General features: G+C 46.2%; 1 protein-coding gene across 2 annotated transcripts in view; it reads right to left on the reverse strand.

Annotated features, from left to right (window-relative positions):
* LOC309400506 (uncharacterized protein) overlaps positions 1 to 19,938 on the reverse strand; it is a 128,583-nt gene that overhangs the window by 16,524 nt on the left and 92,121 nt on the right. The gene's annotated exons all lie outside the window — the stretch shown is intronic.

Genomic DNA, 19,938 nt, shown 5'->3' on the forward strand with positions numbered 1-19,938 from the left:
GGCCCCCACCTCTGTGACCTCTTTGTCTCTGTGACTCACCCCCCTTCTATCCAGCAAGCTCCAATCCCAGCTTCAGGAAGGTTCAAATGATATGGAGTTTAAGGGCCCCCACCTCTGTGACCTCTTTGTCTCTGTGACTCACCCCCCTTCTATCCAGCAAGCTCCAATCCCAGCTTCAGGAAGGTTCAAATGATATGGAGTTTAAGGGCCCCCACCTCTGTGACCTCTTTGTCTCTGTGACTCACCCCCCTTCTATCCAGCAAGCTCCAATCCCAGCTTCAGGAAGGTTCAAATGATATGGAGTTTAAGGGCCCCCACCTCTGTGACCTCTTTGTCTCTGTGACTCACCCCCCTTCTATCCAGCAAGCTCCAATCCCAGCTTCAGGAAGGTTCAAATGATATGGAGTTTAAGGGCCCCCACCTCTGTGACCTCTTTGTCTCTGTGACTCACCCCCCTTCTATCCAGCAAGCTCCAATCCCAGCTTCAGGAAGGTTCAAATGATATGGAGTTTAAGGGCCCCCACCTCTGTGACCTCTTTGTCTCTGTGACTCACCCCCCTTCTATCCAGCAAGCTCCAATCCCAGCTTCAGGAAGGTTCAAATGATATGAACTCTGAGCAAGATATGGAAACTGTTCTGACCCCCCCACCAACACACACACACACACTCCGAGCCACAGATAAAGTACCGGATTTATTTACAGACAGACAGGTCCTTGGCAGCAATCCAACACAAATAAGCCTTCATAACAACTCGGCACTGATAGCACTGGCAGCAATCCAGCCTGCCACGCTCACAAGACTGTTCTCCCACATTAGTTCATGAGTTTACTTCTGCAAAAGGGCGTGTGCACAAGCAGTCCTTTTATAGTCTGGAGAGGAGTCTAATTATCAGCAGCTGAGAGCAATTACCTCCTGTAACTGCGTAATTGCTCCTGACGCCTGTTAGCGCGCCGGTAAAGAGCATCTAACAACTCACTGCTGATGTCTGACTCACTGACCCTTGTCTCCTCCCCACTGCTCCAAGGCATGACATCAGGAGCACCCTCCCGTTGGCTTTCACCACGGCTCCATGCCTCAGGCGCCTCCTGGTGGCCAACCAGCCTCTCTGATCCCTGCTCGGAGTCAGAACCCTGTCCAGGGTCCTCCACATCCTCCAGAGCCGACTCATAGGGACCCTCGCTGTCGGAGTCTGGTGGAAGCTCCAATGGCTCCTGCTGGGTCACAACAGGAAAGCTATCGTAATCAAATAATTTTTTTTGAAAATCAGCTGTTTCAAGCCAAAAGGGCTTATTCCATGCTCAAGTCAGAGAAGAGAGATTCCCATGCTTTTCAAATTTCTGAAAACGCCAACTTGCCTTCTTCTCCAAAGCCTAAGACACCCCCCCTGGAGGATATTGTGTCAGGCAAATCAGAACAGAGAGATGTGCACACGTCACAATTGCCACATGAATCTTCATGTTTGCTCATGTCTGAGTTCCATGGTTCGAAGTTGAAACCTGGTGAACAAATTGGTGGACATTTGACCAAACTGAAAGGAATGAGAAAAGAATTGAGAGAAAGAGGCCATTTTATTGATGATGTTCAAATGATCAGCATTATCATTAACTCATTGAATTATGAATGGAAAGATGCCATTGCAAAGATTAATCATGTGCCTATTGCTCAACGAACAGTAGATAATGTTTGCAGACTTTTAATTGAAGAAGGATCACTTATGTTAGCCACACCACATTTGCTGTGGAAGAGCCTACGCTCCAAGGATGCCAAGATGCTACATCTGCAACCGTATGGGACATGACACCCGGGATTGTCCCCAACGAGTTCCAACTCCCGTCACATACCAGCCCAGAGGAAGACTCCAGAGATAGAGGTAGAGGCGGAAGACAAGGTTGTCGTGGTCCAAGGCGTGATCCACAAGCTCCACTCGCCACATTGGCCTTAACCAACGATTCACAACCTGATCCAGAGTACGACAGACGTCTTTTGTGGACTTTGGACAGTGGCGCAGCTTTACACGTTACTTACAGAATGGAACTTTTCACAGAGACGCACGAGGCTAAATCTGATCTTGGGAAACTGTATTCCTTCTCCAACTACCCTTGTAAGGTCATGGGAAAAGGAACTGTTTACGTTGAAGAGCTCGATACATTCATCCCTGATGTTTATTACATACCTTCAGCAATCAGTAATTTGCTTAGTCAGTGTCACTTGTCTAGAGTGTTAAAGTTCCAGGTTCACCACCTCGAGAAAGCAAGTTACATAGTTAAAGTTGGAGATATTGTTGCTGAAACCATGCTAATTGGTGGTGTTTATTACTTAAAGCCAAAGCCTAAACCGCAAGCACAGGCAAGTATGCAAACTCCAAAAAAGGAAAGCACAGGCCCAGAGAGAGTTGGTTCAGAGAGAGATTCTGTTGCTACTCCAAAGGCTCCTAAAGCCAACAAACAGAAAATAAGGAAGCAGGTTGCTCAGAGCAAGCCTGAGGTTCCTCATGAAACTGTTAATGTTGAAAATTCACTAACTGGTAAACCTTTGCATTCCAGGTGTATCCACAAGTGGCATAGAAGATTGGGGCATGCCAGTTTCCGTGTTCTTAGAAAAATGCCGGAGTTCGCAAAAGGTTTGGATCTAAAGGGGTGTAAGGTGTTTTTGGATTGTGCAGTTTGCAGGAAAGCTAAATCCAAAGCAGCAGCCATTCCCAAACATGCTACACGCCTGTCAACGCGCATTTTTTATTTGGTACACACTGACATAGTAGGTCCTTTTCCACCAACAATTGGTGATAGAAAGTATTTTCTAACAATTGTTGATAATCATTCTAGATATGGATTTGTATATCCTATGAAAGAGAAATCTGAGACCTTTCAGATCTTTAAAGACTTTGCAGCTTTTGTTTCTACCCAATATCAAGTTCGCATCGCCAGAATCCAGAGTGACCGTGGTGCCGAATTCATGTCTCAGCGTTTCCAGGACTGGATGCGTAAGAATGGAATTCTTCATCAGACATCCGATCCATATACACCGGCTCATAATGGAGTCGCAGAACAGAGACAAGGAGTTCTACAAACCATGATGCGTTTTCTCCTAGAAGATGCCAATCTCAGTAACATATACTGGGGTGAAGCTATCAAATACGCAAATTACATTGTCAACCGTACTTGGAGCAGTGTAATAAATCAAACTCCTTTCTTCATGATGTATGGCTACAAGCCTGATCTCAAGAACCTCCACATTTTTGGTTCATATGCTATGGTGAACATTCCCTTAGCTCAAAGAAGAAAAGGAGGTCCAGTAGGCAAAGAGACTGAGATTTATGGGTATTGATGATAATTCAAAATGGAGCAAATTTATTGACCCTAAACATGTAATTGTCATTTCTCAATCTGCTAATTTTGAGGAAGATATTGACTGGTCCAGGATTCATTCCAATGATCCTGGAGTTTATTTTCCTAGGGATGACGTTGCAGATGCCACGCAGCCTGATGACCAAGATTCACAGGCAGATATTCCTTCTACCAGTTCTTCACAACCTGATGTAACATCTTTGCAAGCCGCAGATGCTGATGCTAGCGGTGAATGTGAGGACGAGGACGAAGCAGAAGAAGAATGGACTGTTGTTCCGAGACATTCCAAGAGGATCACAAAAGGAATCCCTCCACAACGATATTTGTGGCAACTGACAAAAACACCCTTGCCTTTGATTTGCAATGTTAGACTTCCTCCTGATACGTTCACACAAATCAAGCAGCTTCCTGAATCAGAGCAAGACAAATAGTATGAAGCAATGCAGGATGGACAGTTTAAAGAAACTTAATGTATTTACACCTGCCAAACCTCCCGCAAACAAAAAGGTCATTGGCACTCGATGTGTCTACAGAATCAAGAAGAAACCGAATGGTGAATCATTGTACAAAGCCAGACTTGTAGCTCAGGGTTTCGCTCAACGTTATCCTGAGGACTACACAAACACTTACCAACAGTCAGAACTGAGTGTCTGTTGACGTGGGTCTTGGCTGTGATGTTGTCTGTGAGGACCAGCACGTGCCAGCCCTTGATATATCGGTGGAATTCCAGTAGAGCTAGTCTAATGGCTCGGAGCTCCAGCCAGTTAATGCTCTTGCTGGCCTCATCCTGTGATTACTGACCCGGGGCTATATGTGCGTCCATGTGTGCCCCCCAGCCGTACAGGCTGGCATCAGTGGTGATGGTGATTCTGTGCCTGACCCTGAAATGACAACCTTTGTCTATGGTCGGGGTGCGCCACCAAATAAGGGACTGACGGACCTCCTTGGTGAGATGCACCCGTCTTAACGGCGTGCTGATCCTCTTCTTCTGGAAAGGTAGCAAGAGCCATTGGAGGTTGTAGCCTAGCCCAGGGTACTATGGAAATGGTCGAGACCATCTTCCCAAGGACTTTAGATAAGGTTGCCAGCGAAACATCTCTACTGTTGACCACCTCCGCTACCAGTTGTCCAAGGCTGGCCGTCTGCTCCTCAGATAGGAATACCTGCCTAGCCCTGAAATCTATCCAAGCCCCAAGATGGAGAATTCTGGTGGTAGGTGTGAAATGGCTTTTAGCCTCGTTAATGGAAAACCCATGGGCCTGCAACACCTGTGTCGTGATGTGGAGGTCTGCCCTGGCCCTGGCCGGTGGACTGTACCAAGATGTCATCAAGGTATAGTTGAATTCTGGGCTTCCGGTGGTACCGTCGGCATTGAAGGACGCTCCTCAGGGAACGCCAGCCCCGTGACAGAGTATAAGATGCTAGAACAGCGTAGATCAGCTGCCTAGCGGCTTGGAAACTCCCCCCTCGGGAAAAGAGGGGGGGTGAGCAGCCGGGTTAGGGTAGAGCTCCCCTAGACCCCCAGAAGCAAATCTGGAGTTCGAAGGGTGAGAGCTCCCCCGTAGCCTGACAGAACTCCTCGTCCGGGATGCTTCTGCCTTTGCAGAAACAAAACGTCACGACCACCCCTGCAATCAACGTTTTAATCTACATTTGAATAGGATGCAGGCAGAGCAAATACAGGAGTGATTACAATAGCAAGTACAAATCTTTAACTCTGATGTGGAAATACTTCCTTCTGTTAAGATTAAGGGAACAAAAGGGAAGATGGCGCCTGAATTTCAAAGGGCGTGGTGAGAGTGAAACTTAAAAAGGATAGTATTTCTTAAGTGCCTGTTAACGTTGTTAAAAGATTCAAGAGCTCAAGATTAAAGAAAGCAATATTAGTTTATTGACAAGCTATAAGATTTAACAAATCTGGGAAATAGGTGGTCTTTTTGGACTTAATAATTTGGCTGTTGAAAAGTCTGATTTGAATATTTGGAAATGGCTTCAAAAGAAAAAAAATTAAGTGTTTCCAAGAGCACTGGAAGCTCCCCAGCCCAGACACAGAAATTGCAGTCTTTATTACCCCCAGTGGATACACAAACCTTGACACTTGAAGCCCTCCAGAATGCCTTAAAGGAACAAGCCGTTGTTTTGGAAGGAAAGATTGCAAATGCTTTTAAAGATGTGTCTGATGAAATGTCTGAAATTAAGGATTTAATCCAAACCCGCAACCAACAGATAAGAGAGGACATAGTGGACGCACTTAAAGGCTTATCTGGTTATGTAACATTACTGGAGGATAGGGTGGAAGAAATTAATCAGTCTAATGTCAATTTGGAGAATAAAGTCGAGGAGGCACAAAGTAAGATCGACAAATCAGAGGCAGAGGTTACAATGATACAATATAGAGCGATGGAATTTGCTTTGAGAATAAGGGGCTTGAAAGAAAATAATCAAGAAAATTTAAGAGAGATCTTTGCAGAAGCTTTTGCTCAATTGACTGGCAAACCAAAGACAGAATGTGATTGGCAGATGGACAAAATTTACCGTGTTAACTCATGGATTGCCAGACAGAGACAACTACCAAGAGATATTGTAATCTATTTTGTCACCAGGAAAACTAGGAATGGAATATTACAAGCGACTTATAAAAACAAGTTACAAGTGGCAGGTCATGATGTGGCAGTATTGAAGGAAATCCCCCCCAAAATGTTGAGATCCAGAAAGGACTATGCATTTCTAGTACACGAACGTAGAAATCGTCAGATACAGTATAGATGGGAGGTTCCGGTTGGACTGGTGGTGAATTATTTAGGTGAAAGATATCGTCTTAACTCAGTTTGGAAGGCAAGAGATTTTTACAGTAATGTACTAAAGGCTGGACACCCACCATCTCCAGGATCCAGAAGAAGAAAAGAAGCAGAGGAGGCTAGACAGGAAGATACCCAGGTACAAGCAGGTGCTGCTCAAGCCTTGGAACTACTCGAGGAGACAGAAGGAGTTATGGAACAAAGACAAACCCGAGCGGCAACCAAACGTAAAGAACAAGAATTAAAGATGCAACAAGTTCAGATAACAATCCAAGAAGTTACTATAAATACAGAAGCTGTGGGGGGAGCTAGACCCAAGAAATTCCAGCAGGATTTCCAGGTAGCTCTAAAAAGCTTCAGGGGGCTCAAGATGACAATTACATTTCTAACCTGGAATGTTAATGGCTTAAACTCTCCACAAAAAAGGAAAAAACTATTTCACTATCTGAAACAATTTAAAAATGATGTAATTTGTTTGCAGGAAACAAATTATTAGAACAAATGAACAGAAATACCTGATGAACGCAAGATTGGGAATGCATTTTGTGGCATCCACACCAGAGAAGAAAAATGGTATAGTTATATATTTAAGGAAAGATTTAAAGGCTGAATTAATTGAAGCAGATCCTCAAGGAAGATATTGAATTATTAATAGAAGGAGAGAAAATACTTTTAACGGGAGTATATGCCCCCAATCAACAAGAAAAATTTTACAAGTTGCTCCATACTAAATTAATACAATGGAACTATAAATCGTGTATATTATTGGGTGACTGGAATGGAGTATTGGATACTATGATAGACAAGAAGGGACTTTCGCAAAATATTCAAACACGAGCAAGATTGCCTAAACCCTTTTTCGATATGATGGAAGATATTGAACTGAGGGATATTTGGCGAGAACGGAATGTTAAAGAACAAGACTTTACATTTTTTTCTGATAGGCACCAATCCTTTTCTAGAATTGACTTTATACTAATAACGAATGATCTTTCTTCCAGGGTGAAGAAGACGAAGATATGTCCGAGAACTCTAACAGATCATAATCCTGTGAGGATGGAACTGGAATATGAAGAGGGATCTAGGAGGTCTTGGAGGCTAAATGAAAATTTATTTAACCAGGCCAGGAGGGAAGCCAGTGCCAGACGAACAGGTGAGTCCAGGAGGGAAGTGAGCGGAATGGGGGGGGGGGGGGTGAGGGAACAAGCTATTCCAGTAGAGGGTTGTTTTATTGCAACGGTCGCGGGGAGGGGGGGATGCGAGGACAAGAGAAGATCACAAGGTCGGTTGGGAGACCGTGGCTGCTGGCTACGCCTGGTCGTTTGTACCAACCCCCGCAACCTAGGTGGTCGGGAACTACAGAGACAGGGCCTGCGGCTGATGCTTTGCAATGCAAGGTCCGTGACCAATAAGGCCCCCCTCATTAATGAGTTGATCTCTGAGGGGGAGCTGGACCTTGCAGGAATAACGGAGACCTGGTTGGGTCGCGAGGGTGGTTTACCCCTCGTGGAAATGTGCCCACCAGGTCTCCATGCATTCCATCAGCCTCGGGCCCTGGGTAAGGGTGGAGGGGTGGCGGTAGTTATACGGGATGGTCTAGAGCCGAAGGAGTTCACTGTTCCTCAGATATCCGGGTGTGAGTCACTTGGTGTGAAATGGGGCCCAGGGAGGCAGTGGGGTTTGCTGATTGTATACTTGGCTCCTCGCTATACGTCAGCAGCCCTGCCCGAGCTCCTCGAGCTGATCTCGGAGACGGCGGTGGAGATCCCCAAACTTTTAGTTATGGGGGACTTCAACCTGCCGTCGACGGGAGCAGCATCCAAGGTAGCTCGGGAGTTCATGGCTTCCATGACAGCCATGGGCCTGACCCAACTAATTCAGGGCCCCACACACGAAGGTGGTCACACACTGGACCTTGTTTTTGTATCTGAGCAGTGGACGAGTGATCTGGGAATAGGGGATTTAGATATTACCCCCCCTGTCATGGTCAGATCACTCATGTCTCCGGCTAGACTTCCCTGGCGCTACCCCCCACCGCGAGGAGGCGGAGCCAGTTCGTCCAAGCTGGTACCGCCCCAAGCGCCTGATGGAACCAGATAGGTTCCAGACGGAGCTTGGGCCATTACCTGTAGCCCTGACCCACGCTCGGTCGGAGGACCTAGTGGCCGCCTGGAATAGGGCGACGGCTGGGGCCTTGGACCGGGTTGCGCCTTTGCGACCTCTCCTACGGCAGCGACTCACCCGGGCACCTTGGTATACCGAGGAGCTCAGGGTGATGAAGCGCCATAGAAGACGTCTAGAGAGCAGGTGGAGGTCCTCACGCTCCGAGTCTGACCGAACACAGGTAAGAGCCTATTTACGGACCTACCTTGTGGCATTGAGAGCGGCCAAACGTAGACATTGCGCCGCTCTTATTGCGTCTGAGGATAACGACCCTGCCGCCCTGTTTAGGGTGACCCGCTCCCTCTTGGTTCAGGAGACGCGGGGGGCACCCTTACAGGGAAGAGCAGAGGAGTTTGGAGAATATCTACAGAACAAAGTCGCTCAGATCCGAAGCGGATGGGCCCCCTCCAGTGGTCTGGACGGGCCGTCAACAGCGAGTCTTGTGAATCCACTCTGGGAGGAGTTTGACTCTGTTGCCCCCGAGGATTTGGACAGGTTGCGTGGACGGCTGCGACCCACCACATGTTCATTGGACCCGTGTCCCTCCTGGTTGGTACTGGCATCCTGGGAGGTGACACGAGGCTGGCTTCTGGGCCTGGTGTATGCCTCGTTGGGGGAGGGATCCTTACCATCTGCCTTGAAAGAGGCGGTGGTGAGGCCCTTACTCAAGAGGTCTTCGCTTGACCCAATGGAGCTAGCTAATTATCGTCCAGTCTCCAACCTTCCCTTTCTGGCGAAGGTTGTTGAGAATGTGGTAGCGCAGCAATTTCCACGTCACCTTGATGAATCTGACTATCTAGACCCACGCCAGTCCGGCTTCCGACCCGGACACAGCACAGAGACAGCCTTGGTCGCGTTGGTCGATGATCTCTGGAGGGCCAGAGATAGAGGTTATTCCTCTATCCTGGTCCTATTAGACCTCTCAGCGGCTTTTGATACCATCGACCATGGTATCCTACTGCGCCGGCTGGAGGGGATGGGAGTCGGAGGCACCGTTTTGCGGTGGTTTGGCTCCTACCTCTCCGGCCGGATGCAATATGTGTTGACGGGGGGGGGGCAGAGATCGACCCTGAGGCCACTCTCTTGTGGAGTGCCGCAGGGGTCGGTCCTCTCGCCCCTTCTGTTCAATACATATGTGAAGCCGCTGGGCGAGATCATCCGTGGTTTTGGGGTTGAATACCATCTGTACGCTGACGACACTCAGCTGTACATTTCAACCCCGAGCCACCCCAACGAGGCTGTTGAAGTGATGTCCCGGTGTTTGGAAGCCGTCGGGGTCTGGATGGGGGACAACAGACTCAAACTCAACCCCTCCAAGACTGAGTGGCTGTGGCTACCGGCGCCTCGGTTCAGCCAGCTGACCCCATCGCTGGCCATAGGGGGCGAGCAATTGCCCCCTGTGGAACGGGCGCGCAATTTGGGCGTCCTCCTAGATGCCCGGCTGTCAATGGATGACCATGTGGCAGCCGTGGCAAGGGGGGCGTTCCACCAGGTTCGCCTGGTGCGCCAATTGCGCCCCCTTCTGGATCGGGATGCCCTACGCACAGTCACTCATGCGCTGGTGACGTCTCGCCTAGACTACTGTAACGGTCTCTACATGGGGCTTCCCTTGGGACGCGCCCGGAGACTGCAGCTAGTCCAGAACGCGGCCGCGCGGGTTGTCATGGGGAGCTCTAGATACTCCCATGTAACACCACTCCTGCGCGAGCTGCACTGGCTACCTGTAGTTTTTCGGGTGCATTTCAAGGTCCTGATTACCATCTTTAAAGCGCTCCATGGCACAGGACCTAGTTACTTGCGGGATCGCATCCTCCCACATACATCCCTGCGGCCAATCCGCTCTCACAGGGAGGGGCTTCTCCAGGTGCCGTCCACTAGGCAATGCCAGCGGGCGGCGCCAAGGAGTAGGGCCTTCTCTGTGATGGGCCCAACCCTCTGGAATGACCTCCCCCCTGATATCAGAACCATCACAGACTTCCGCTCCTTCCGACAAAAATTGAAGACTCACCTGTTTCGATTAGCTGGCCTGGCATAATTATAATTGTGACAACTGTTACCTCCTGGAAACATATTCTTACCTGGTTATTTATAGGGTACGGTTTTAAATTTAACTGATTTTAGGGTTTTTAGAACCATATTTATATTCTTCCGTACAGTTCTTTTAAATTTTTAACCTCCTCCTTATGTGTATTTATATCTGTATTTACATTTGTATTTGATACTTGTTGTTTGTTGTGTGGACTGTACACCGCCCCGAGTCCTTTTCGGGAGAGGGGGCGGTCTAGAAATTCGAAGAAAATAAAATAAATAAAAAATAAATTTAGATATGAGGGAAATGTCACAGAATGTAAACAATTGCTGAAAGAATATTTTGCTTTTAACATGCATAAGGGAATATCCATGGAAATGGTTTGGGATGCAAGTAAAGCATATATGAGAGGTGTCTTAATAAACTAGAATAATCTATATAGACGTAGACAAGGGGGAAAAAGAAGGGAACTAGAAGAGGAGATAAAAAGGAAAGAGCAGGCGCTAATATCCAACCCAGATGACAAGACAAAAGAAGCAATTACTTTATTACGAGGGAAATTTAACATGTTGATGTCAGCTCAAGTAGCAACTAATTTGTTGTACGCTAAACACAATACTTTTTGTAATGCAAATAAACCAGGTAGATGGTTAACTGACATGTTAAGGAAAAAACAGAAGTCTCCTAATATAGAGAAAATAGAGTACAAAGGTAAAGAAGTTTATCAACAGGATATGATTAAAAAGGCTTTTTTAGAATTTTATAAGAAACTGTATGCTGGGGATAAAATACAAGGTTTAGATATAGATAGATATTTGGAGAAAGGAAATATCCCCATAGTTACAGATGAGCAAAGGGAAAGATTGAATCAACCGATATCCACAGAAGAAATTCTCCTGGTAATTAAGCAGTTAAAAGTTGGTAAGGCCTCTGGCACAGATGGATTGAAGGCGGTTTATTACAAAAATTTACAATTAGAAATGGTAGAACCTCTTAAGGAACTATTTAATAGAATACAACTGGGAGGAGGGGTACCATCATCTTGGAGAACAGACTTTATTTCCCTGATCCCGAAAGAAGATCAAGATTACAGTCAACCAAAAAATTATAGGCCTATATCACTACTCAATACAGATTACAATTTTTTTGCTAAAATACTAGCAAATAGGTTGATGTCAGTTATACAACAAATGATTCACAATGATCAATCTGGTTTTATACATGGGAGACAAATGAAAAGTAATGTAAGACAAATTGTTAATATATTGGAGTATTTGGGGAAGAATAACCAAATCCCTGCAGTGCTTATATTCTTAGATGCGGAGAAAGCATTTGATCGAGTGGATTGGCAGTTTTTAATGAAAATAATACAAAAGATGCAGTTTGGAGAGTACTTTACACAATCTATTAATGCAATATACCAGAAACAAACAGCACAAATTATAGTTAATGGTAGTTTAACAGAACCTTTTAAAATTGAAAAAGGAACAAGACAGGGATGTCCCCTGTCTCCATTATTGTTTATTTTAACCTTGGAATTATTGTTGAATAGAATACGTAACTCAGATGATGTACAGGGAATTAAGATTAGGCACCATGAATACAGAGTACGAGCATTTGCGGATGATTTGGTTGTAACTCTAACCCAACCGGGGAAATCAGCTGTAGGTTTAATGAACATAATTACTCAATATGGTCAAGTATCGGGGTTTAAAATAAATTTAGGAAAAACAAAGATGATAGTTAAAAATATGACTATAAATCAAAAAGAAGAATTGGAAAGAGTGACAGGATGTGAGATAGTTAAAAAGGTCAAATATCTAGGAGTTTATATTACAACCTCAAATATGAAATTATATAAGTATAATTACAAACCATTATGGCATAAAATACAGATGGAGATGAGTAAGTGGAACAAATTACAATTGTCCTTACTGGGAAGGATAGCTGCAGTTAAAATGAATGTTTTGCCTAAGTTTTTATTTCTTTTTCAAATGATACCAATACTTAAAAAAGATGCAAATCTGGAGGAATGGCAGAAAAGTATTAATAACTTTGTCTGGGCAGGGAAGAAACCAAGAATAAAACTTAAAATAATGCAAGATATATGTGAAAGAGGAGGTCTGAAAATGCCTAACTTAAAATTATATTACGAAGCAGTAGTATTATCAACAATCAGTGATTGGATTAATTTAACAGAGGAAAAAATATTGAATATTGAGGGATATGATTTGGTATACGGTTGGCATGCTTATTTAATATATGACAAGAAGGTGGACAAGATTATTATTTTTTTAGGTTTTCAATCTTTTTTTTTTGTTCTTAAAATTTTTATTGGTTTTTAAAAATTTTACAAAGGAAAAAGGGTAAAAGGTTATGGAACATTTTGACAGCTACATCGTGCGGGGGGGAGAAGCCCCCCCGGATCTCACAACTTTTACAAAAAGGAAAAATAGAAAACTATAAACATTTACTTAGATATTAGCAGTTTTAAGTTTAACCAAATCATCAGTATGTTTCAATCATTTTACTTTTGTCACTCCCTTAAGAATACATTGTAACAACATTTGGAATAGTGTTTCAATTCACTTTTGTGGTCTGAGTCTTCTTGTTGTCTCCTCTTCCCCCCCCTCCCCCGTCCACTGGCAGAGCCTCAGCCCCTCCCTGCTTTGTATCTTGTGTAGGATCCCCCACATCACCTAATAGAGCAGTATGTTTTTTCATGAAAGCCTCTGCTTCCGCAACTCTGTTAATTCTAATTCTACTGCCCTCCCAAAAAATCAACATGCCTTCTGGTAACAGCCATTTGAACCAGATCCTGTTATTATATACTTTTTTTGCTAAGAAGGTATATTTCCTTCTCTTATCTCTTACTTTCTTTGGGATCTGCTTAAGAATGGCTATTTCTTTATCCTTATATTTTAATGGTCCTCCCCTTTGAGCTCCTAGAACCTCATCTCTTGCAGTTTTTCTAAGAAATTTAACATGAACTTCCCTTGGGACATTATGTGTTCTTGCATAGGCTGAGTTAATCCTATAGATCAAGTCAATATCCCACCCAAGCTGTTGTTTATCTCTATTAATATATTCTGCTAACATTGTGGTCATAATCTCTTTAAGATCTTCATTTTCAACTTCTGGTAAATTTTGAAACCTAAGAAAAAAAAGACATCCTTTCAAATTCCGTTTTTATCATGTGATTCTCAAATTCTATATTCCCCCTTTGGATTGCCTCCAGGCCACTCCTCATCCCAACCACACCCTCCTCCAGTACACCTATCCGCTGTTCGTTCTGTGTTGTTTTTTGTTGTGTCTCTCTGAACTGATCATTTAAGTCCTGCAACTGTTTTTTCATTTCATCCTGTCCCTTTAAGAGGTCCTGAAGCATCTGCTGAGTAGAGAAATCCTTTGAACTCTCTTCAGGGGCTTTAGGTTGTAGAAAAGACCCCAACTGTGACTGGTGGGCAATGGGGCTGGATGTAGAAGATGTTGGGGCCGACGAGGCCTTTCCAGGTGGTAATTTTTTTGGACCCATCATGAAGCTCGGAGATAGTTGTTTATCTATACAGGGAATGGTGTCCGTAGGAAAGCACAGCTGGTAGAGGCCACCAAACAGGCAAGTCCAAAGGAGAATAAGTTGTTTAATTCAAGACCAAAGCAGATGGGTGGATCAAAACGTTCCAAATCCAGGGAAAAAGTTTGTTTGAAGAGGCTCCTGGAGATCTCTGGGGTAGAAATTAAATCAAGGCAAACAAAGTCTTTCAAGCGAGGAGTCTCATGCTCACAGACAAAGAAGAAAGAGGAAGTGAGCCATCTTGGCTCAGCCAGCACCGGTGGTTAGGAAACAGCAAAATCAGAATTCCCATAGATAGCTTAGAGAAGAATCAGTTCACCATCCTTTCTCTCACAGTTGTAGTCAAAAGAGAAAAAAAAAAAGGAAAAAAAGGGTTTTCTTTTCCCTTTTTCCCCATTAATCAAGGGAAGTGAAAGTATTTTAAACTTTTTTGAACTTTCTCTCTCTCCCTCGCAAGGGAGAGATTTTCCAAGTGCCGCTTTTCCGAGGGGGGTGGAAATTCCCTCCCCCCTCCACTTTTAACTCCTTCACTGGTTGAAACAAAGTCAGGAAAAAAAAAACTGCAAGATAGTCAGTAAGGTTTTAAACTGTATAAGACCCGGGGAAAGCCCCCACCTCACCGCGCTTCAGCTGCTGCATTCAAATTAGTCATTTCCTTCCTGGCTGCGCTCGGCGAAGCGCGCGTTGGGATTCCGCGCACTCCTTGCGCTCCACGGCTCCTGGGGCAAAGCTGGAGACCCCCCCGCGGCCGCCGCCGTTCCAGGGGGTCCCAGCAAGCCGCCCCTACGGCAGGGCACCACTCCAAGGCACCCTGTGCTCCCCTAGGATCCAGGGGAGCCCACCGAGGCAGCGAGAAGGCAGACGCTCGCATCTGTCGCCTTTGGCTGCCGGAAGTGATCCTTTCAAGGTGGACAAGATTTTTAAAAGCCACATATTAAGGAATGCTCTATTGCGTGTCTGGAAAAAGTATCAATACAAGTTAAATGATAAGATACCTATGTGGACAGTACCCAGACTATAGAGAATATAAGTATAGAACAAAAACAGGAGGTAATTACATATAAAGAGCTTCTCAACATAGAAAGAGGTGTACCACAACTAAAATCCTTGAACGTATTAAGAGAGGAAAGGGTAATTCAAACCTGGTTTCAGTATGGACAGTTACAGGCTAGATGGAAAAAAGACCAGAAAATTGGCATTATACAAAATGAAGATAATTTGGTAAAACAAATTAGGGACCAGGGTCAAATGCATATAAAAAGGTTGTATAATATACTGATAGAAATAGACTCGGAAAAAGAGTTAGTTAAAGATTGTATGATAAAATGGGCACAAAATTTTGAAGAACCAATATTGATGGAAACATGGGAAAAGATTTGGGTAAGAAATGTAAAATTCACACAAGCTCAAAACTTGAGAGATAATTTTTATAAGATGTTTTATAGATGGCATTTAGATCCTAAAAAGTTAGCTTGTATGTATCCGAATTTACAATCTAAATGTTGGAGATGTGATTGTATTGACGCCACGTATTATCATGTATGGTGGACTTGTAAAAAAGTTAAAGCATTTTGGATAAAAATATGGTGGATCATTCAAAATATTCTTTAAAAGAGGATAAAGTTCACTCCCCAGCTATTCTTGTTAGGTATAATCACAGATTGCACAGCTATAGAGACTAATTTGATTTTGAATTTAATAACCACAGCAAGATTGTTGGTGGCGCAGTACTGGAAGAGGGAAGAACTGCCTACTATTCAAGAATGGACGTTAAAAGTAGTGAACTTAGCAGAGATGGCCAAAATTTCAGCATATTTGAAGGATTCTTCAGATGAGAAATACAAGGTGGAATGGAAAAGATGGCTTGACTACATTCAAAATAAATATCGGACTAAGAAATTCCAATTAGCTTATGAATAAACAAGGAATGTTACAATTTATCCAAAGTTAGTTTAATAAAAGGGGAGTTAAAGTACAAGAGTTGATATTTATTTATTATTATTTATTACTTGAACTTATTAGTCGCCCCCTCTCCCCACAGGGACTCGGGGCGACGTACAAAAGTATTATATAGCGTACAGAGGAGGTAAGAATAAATAAATAAGTTACAATACCTAAAAAAGTTAAAACCCCAGTGAAATTAACCCTTAAAAACTAAAATTACCAATTAAAAATGCCCTGGGCTGGAGAGGTTGTAGTATTATGCCAGGTCAGCTAGTCGAAACAGGTAGGTTTTCAGCTTCATACGGAAGGAGCGAAGGTCGGTTGTTGTCCTGATGTCTGGGGGGAGGTCATTCCAAAGGGTGGGGCCCACTACAGAGAAGGCCCTACTCCTGGGCGTCGCCCTCTGGCACTCTCTGGAGGACGGCACCCGGAGTAGTCCCTCTCTGTGTGAGCGGACGGGTCGCAGGGATGTATGGGGCAGGACGCGATCCCGCAGGTAACTAGGCCCTGTGCCATGGAGCGCTTTGAAGGTGGTAACCAGCACCTTGAAGCGCACCCGGTAGGCCACAGGAAGCCAGTGATAGGATGCTATAGTTTGTTAGCTTATGTTAGTGTATGATTGTTAAATGTTTATACCCTGTATTTTGCTCTGGGAGGTAGGGGGGAGGGAGGGTTGGGGTAGGGGGAGGGTTGGGGTGGAAGGAGGGAAGGGGAAGGGGAAATATTTGTAAAATCATTAAATTCTTTAATAAAAGGTTTAGTTGAATTCTGACAGGCACTGTGTGTAAGTGAGCCGCCAAGGCGGCCAAAACCTTAGTAAAGACACGGGGAGCAGAAGAAAGGCCAAATGGCAAAGCCGTGTATTGGTAATAAGAACCATAACAAAAACGTAAAAACTGTCGATGTTCCTGCAGGATGGATATATGTAAATACGCCTCCGTGAGGTCAATTGAAGTAAGGTAATCATCCTCCCTTACACCCTCCAAGACGGTCTGCAAGGAGTGCATCTTAAAACGTTTATATGCAATAAACCTATTCAACCGTTTCAAGTCAAGGATGGCCCTCCACCCTCCAGTGGCCTTGGGAATGACAAATAACAAGGAATAAAACCCCTGGCAAATCTGGTCGGTGGGTACCCTTTGGATGGCTTCAATATCAAGATGTTGAATAGCCTCCAGCATCAACAACCGCCTCTGGGAGTTACCAGAAATAGGGCACTGGAGGAAGGAACTGGGGCGGGGGTGGGAAACAAATCCCAGGGTCAGACCGAACCTGACCGTGGCTCTAACCCAGGCATCAGAGGTTGTGGCCTCCCACTGGTCAGCGAAGTGCCGTAGCCGCCCCCCAATGGGGGCCCGATCCTGTGACTGGTTAGGATTTGCGGTAGTATCGTTTACCGCCTCCATGAAAGGGACGTTTGGACTGCCCCCCCCCCCCCCTTTGCTGCTGATACTGCTGCTGTCTTGGGGACTGGGAGAAACCGCCCTGCTGGTGGAACCCTGATGGGGAATAATCATTATTTCTAAAGGACCCACCGTACTCGTGTCTGAAGGATTGTCTCCTCGGGTAGGGGGCAGCTCGGGCGAACCCTTTATTTGGGTTAGAGGGCAGGATCTTACTCTTGTCCTTGCCCTTGATCAATAGGGGTGTCAAAGAATCCCCGAAAAGGTTCCCCCCTTGGTACGGTTCCGACGCCAGGCACCACTTGTGTCTTAAGTCAGATTGCCATTGCTGGAGCCACAGGAGTCTGCGTGAGGCCACCGATGAGGCCATGGTCCTGGAAGCAAACCGGTTCGCGCTCAGCATGGCGTCAACTGAAAACTGCACTGCGGCAATAATTTTATTAAGGTCCTGGTGGGCCCTGGAATCCCCTGCGAAGATAAGTTCCTGCAGTTGCTGCAGCCAGAAAAGACTCGAGCGTGAGAAAAAGGAGGCCGCTGTTGAGGCCCACACCGCCCATGCTGACGCCTGATGACCCTGCTGTAGGACCTGATCGGTGCGTCTATCCTCAGTTTTGAGGCTATCTTCCTGGGCGCCCGGGAGCGTGGTGTTAGTGTGCAGCGCCGCCACGGGAGCGTCGATGGTCAGCCAGAGGAGGTTATTGCCCAGTTGTTCCACTACATTGTAGAACTGTCTATCATTGGCCGATGGCGCCGGGCCTGATGTTGGCTTGGTCCACTGGCGTCTCACCGTGTCAACGAAGAGTTGAGGAGTGAGTATGGTGTCTGCTTCCACCTTGTGCTCCTTGAACAGTGCGCTTGCCGATGGGCCCTGTATCGGGGCCGTCGGAGCCTCGGCTTGGCCCTCGAGGTCTGAGGAGGCCTTGGCCTTAGCCAACAGGGGTTTGAACAATGCCGGAGGGAACAGACCCCGCAGGTGGGCTTATCCGGTGTGGCGCTTTCCTCCTCTGAGAGGTCGTCCCTGATCTCCCCTTCCTCTGAGGCGGGGGAAGGGCTACGGACAGGTTCTGCCGGAGACAGACGGTCCATGGGCTCTGGAGCTGGCCCTGGTCGTGGAGCGGAATGAGAGACCCCTGACGTCGCCCCTTGGTTCTTTTCTTAGAGTCCTGCCGCTATGCCCTATTTAATGGCCTCGGCTATTATGTCCTGGAACCCAGTAGCCATTGACTGCAATGGCAATGCAGCGGGCAAGGCAGGCAACTGACCTTCCTGGCAGAGCCCCGCCGTAGTGGGGGTGAAGGTGGCCTCCGCCGGTCTGCTCATTGGTCTCGAGATCGTGCTGCCCCAGAGGCCGGAGGTGTCAATGGGGAGCATAGGGCTAAATGGCCCGTGGTCACTTCCAGCTGTAGTGGTGGCAGTGGGCTGGACCGGGCCAACACAGCCGGAGCCTTCTTGGGCCGTTGGCGGGAGGAGCCCGAATCATCCCGGCTCTTGTCCTTGGAGGACTTGCAGGCCTTCTTTTTCGAGGCCTTGCTGGAGGAAGAGGAGCCTTTGCTCGAGGCCTTGTCTCGCGATCGGGTCTGGGAAGAAGGCTGCTTAATGGGGGACATGGTGCTCTGCCCTAGCGCAAGCAAGCCGCCGGCTTGACTAGTTGGCCTGCTGGTCTCTGGACCTGGGTCAGACATGCTGCTGTCTGCCATGTCGCCGCTAACAGGGAGTGCCGATTCAAAATGGCGACCGCGACGTTGCAGTCTCCGCCCACTAGCCAAAATGGCGCTCCCGCTCTTTTTTGCAACAGACCGGGCCCCGATGTAAGGAGAAGGTTTCCTGTTGCTGCCTGGTTTCAGCCTGGCTGTTCCGGGCTGCCCACGCCTCGCCTGGAGAAATTGTTTTCACGCTGCAATCTTCAAGGCAGGAGGCCCCCGTACGGCTCGTCTACAGCGCGTGCGGCACTTCAGAGCAGCGTGACGTGCGTGTGCGCTCTGCTGCTTAAAGCCTGGCGTGTGAAACGCTTCCTGGCTGTAAAAGACAAGCCTCACAGGTGATCTGCTAAGAGGCTGGGCTTTTTGATCCCAAATGCTTCTCTCTCCTCCTTTGCAATGCGTAGACAGTCCAGAAAGGTTGTCCAGAACACAGGCCTGTGGGCCGCAGCCCCGTGGCCAGAGAGAGGCGAGCACCCAGAGCAGTCTCGAAATACTCACGATCCTTCAAATAGATTGTTTTCCTTTTTTGACAACAAGGATGGAACTTGTGAAACTGGTAAGGAGAAGTAAGTAAATTGCTAATGCATGCAAGGGGTAACACGACTGTCCCAGAGTGGACTGAGTCAAAAACTGGGTGGTAACACTCACAGGGGCGGGTTATATAGTACATTGACTAATTAAAATTCAGACTCAGTCCAATCACAGCAAGGACAGTGTCAACCCATGCATGGATGCTATCTCCACTCTTATTGAGAACCACCAAGTTCAGTGAGCATCAAGGATCCCACCATTCAACCCATCACTTCAAATATTATTCTACTGATAACAAGGATCAAAATGAAGAAATATCTAGCTACCACAGCCTAATAGGACTTCAAACATATAAAATGAGTTAAAAATAGGACCCGGATTGTTGGGGGCAATATGCAGACTGTGTAAACCGCTTAAGAGTGGGTTGTAAAGCACTGTGAAGTGGTATGC

Source organism: Natrix helvetica (assembly GCF_964273705.1).
Source record: "Natrix helvetica genome assembly, chromosome: W".
Taxonomy (NCBI): domain Eukaryota; kingdom Metazoa; phylum Chordata; class Lepidosauria; order Squamata; family Natricidae; genus Natrix; species Natrix helvetica.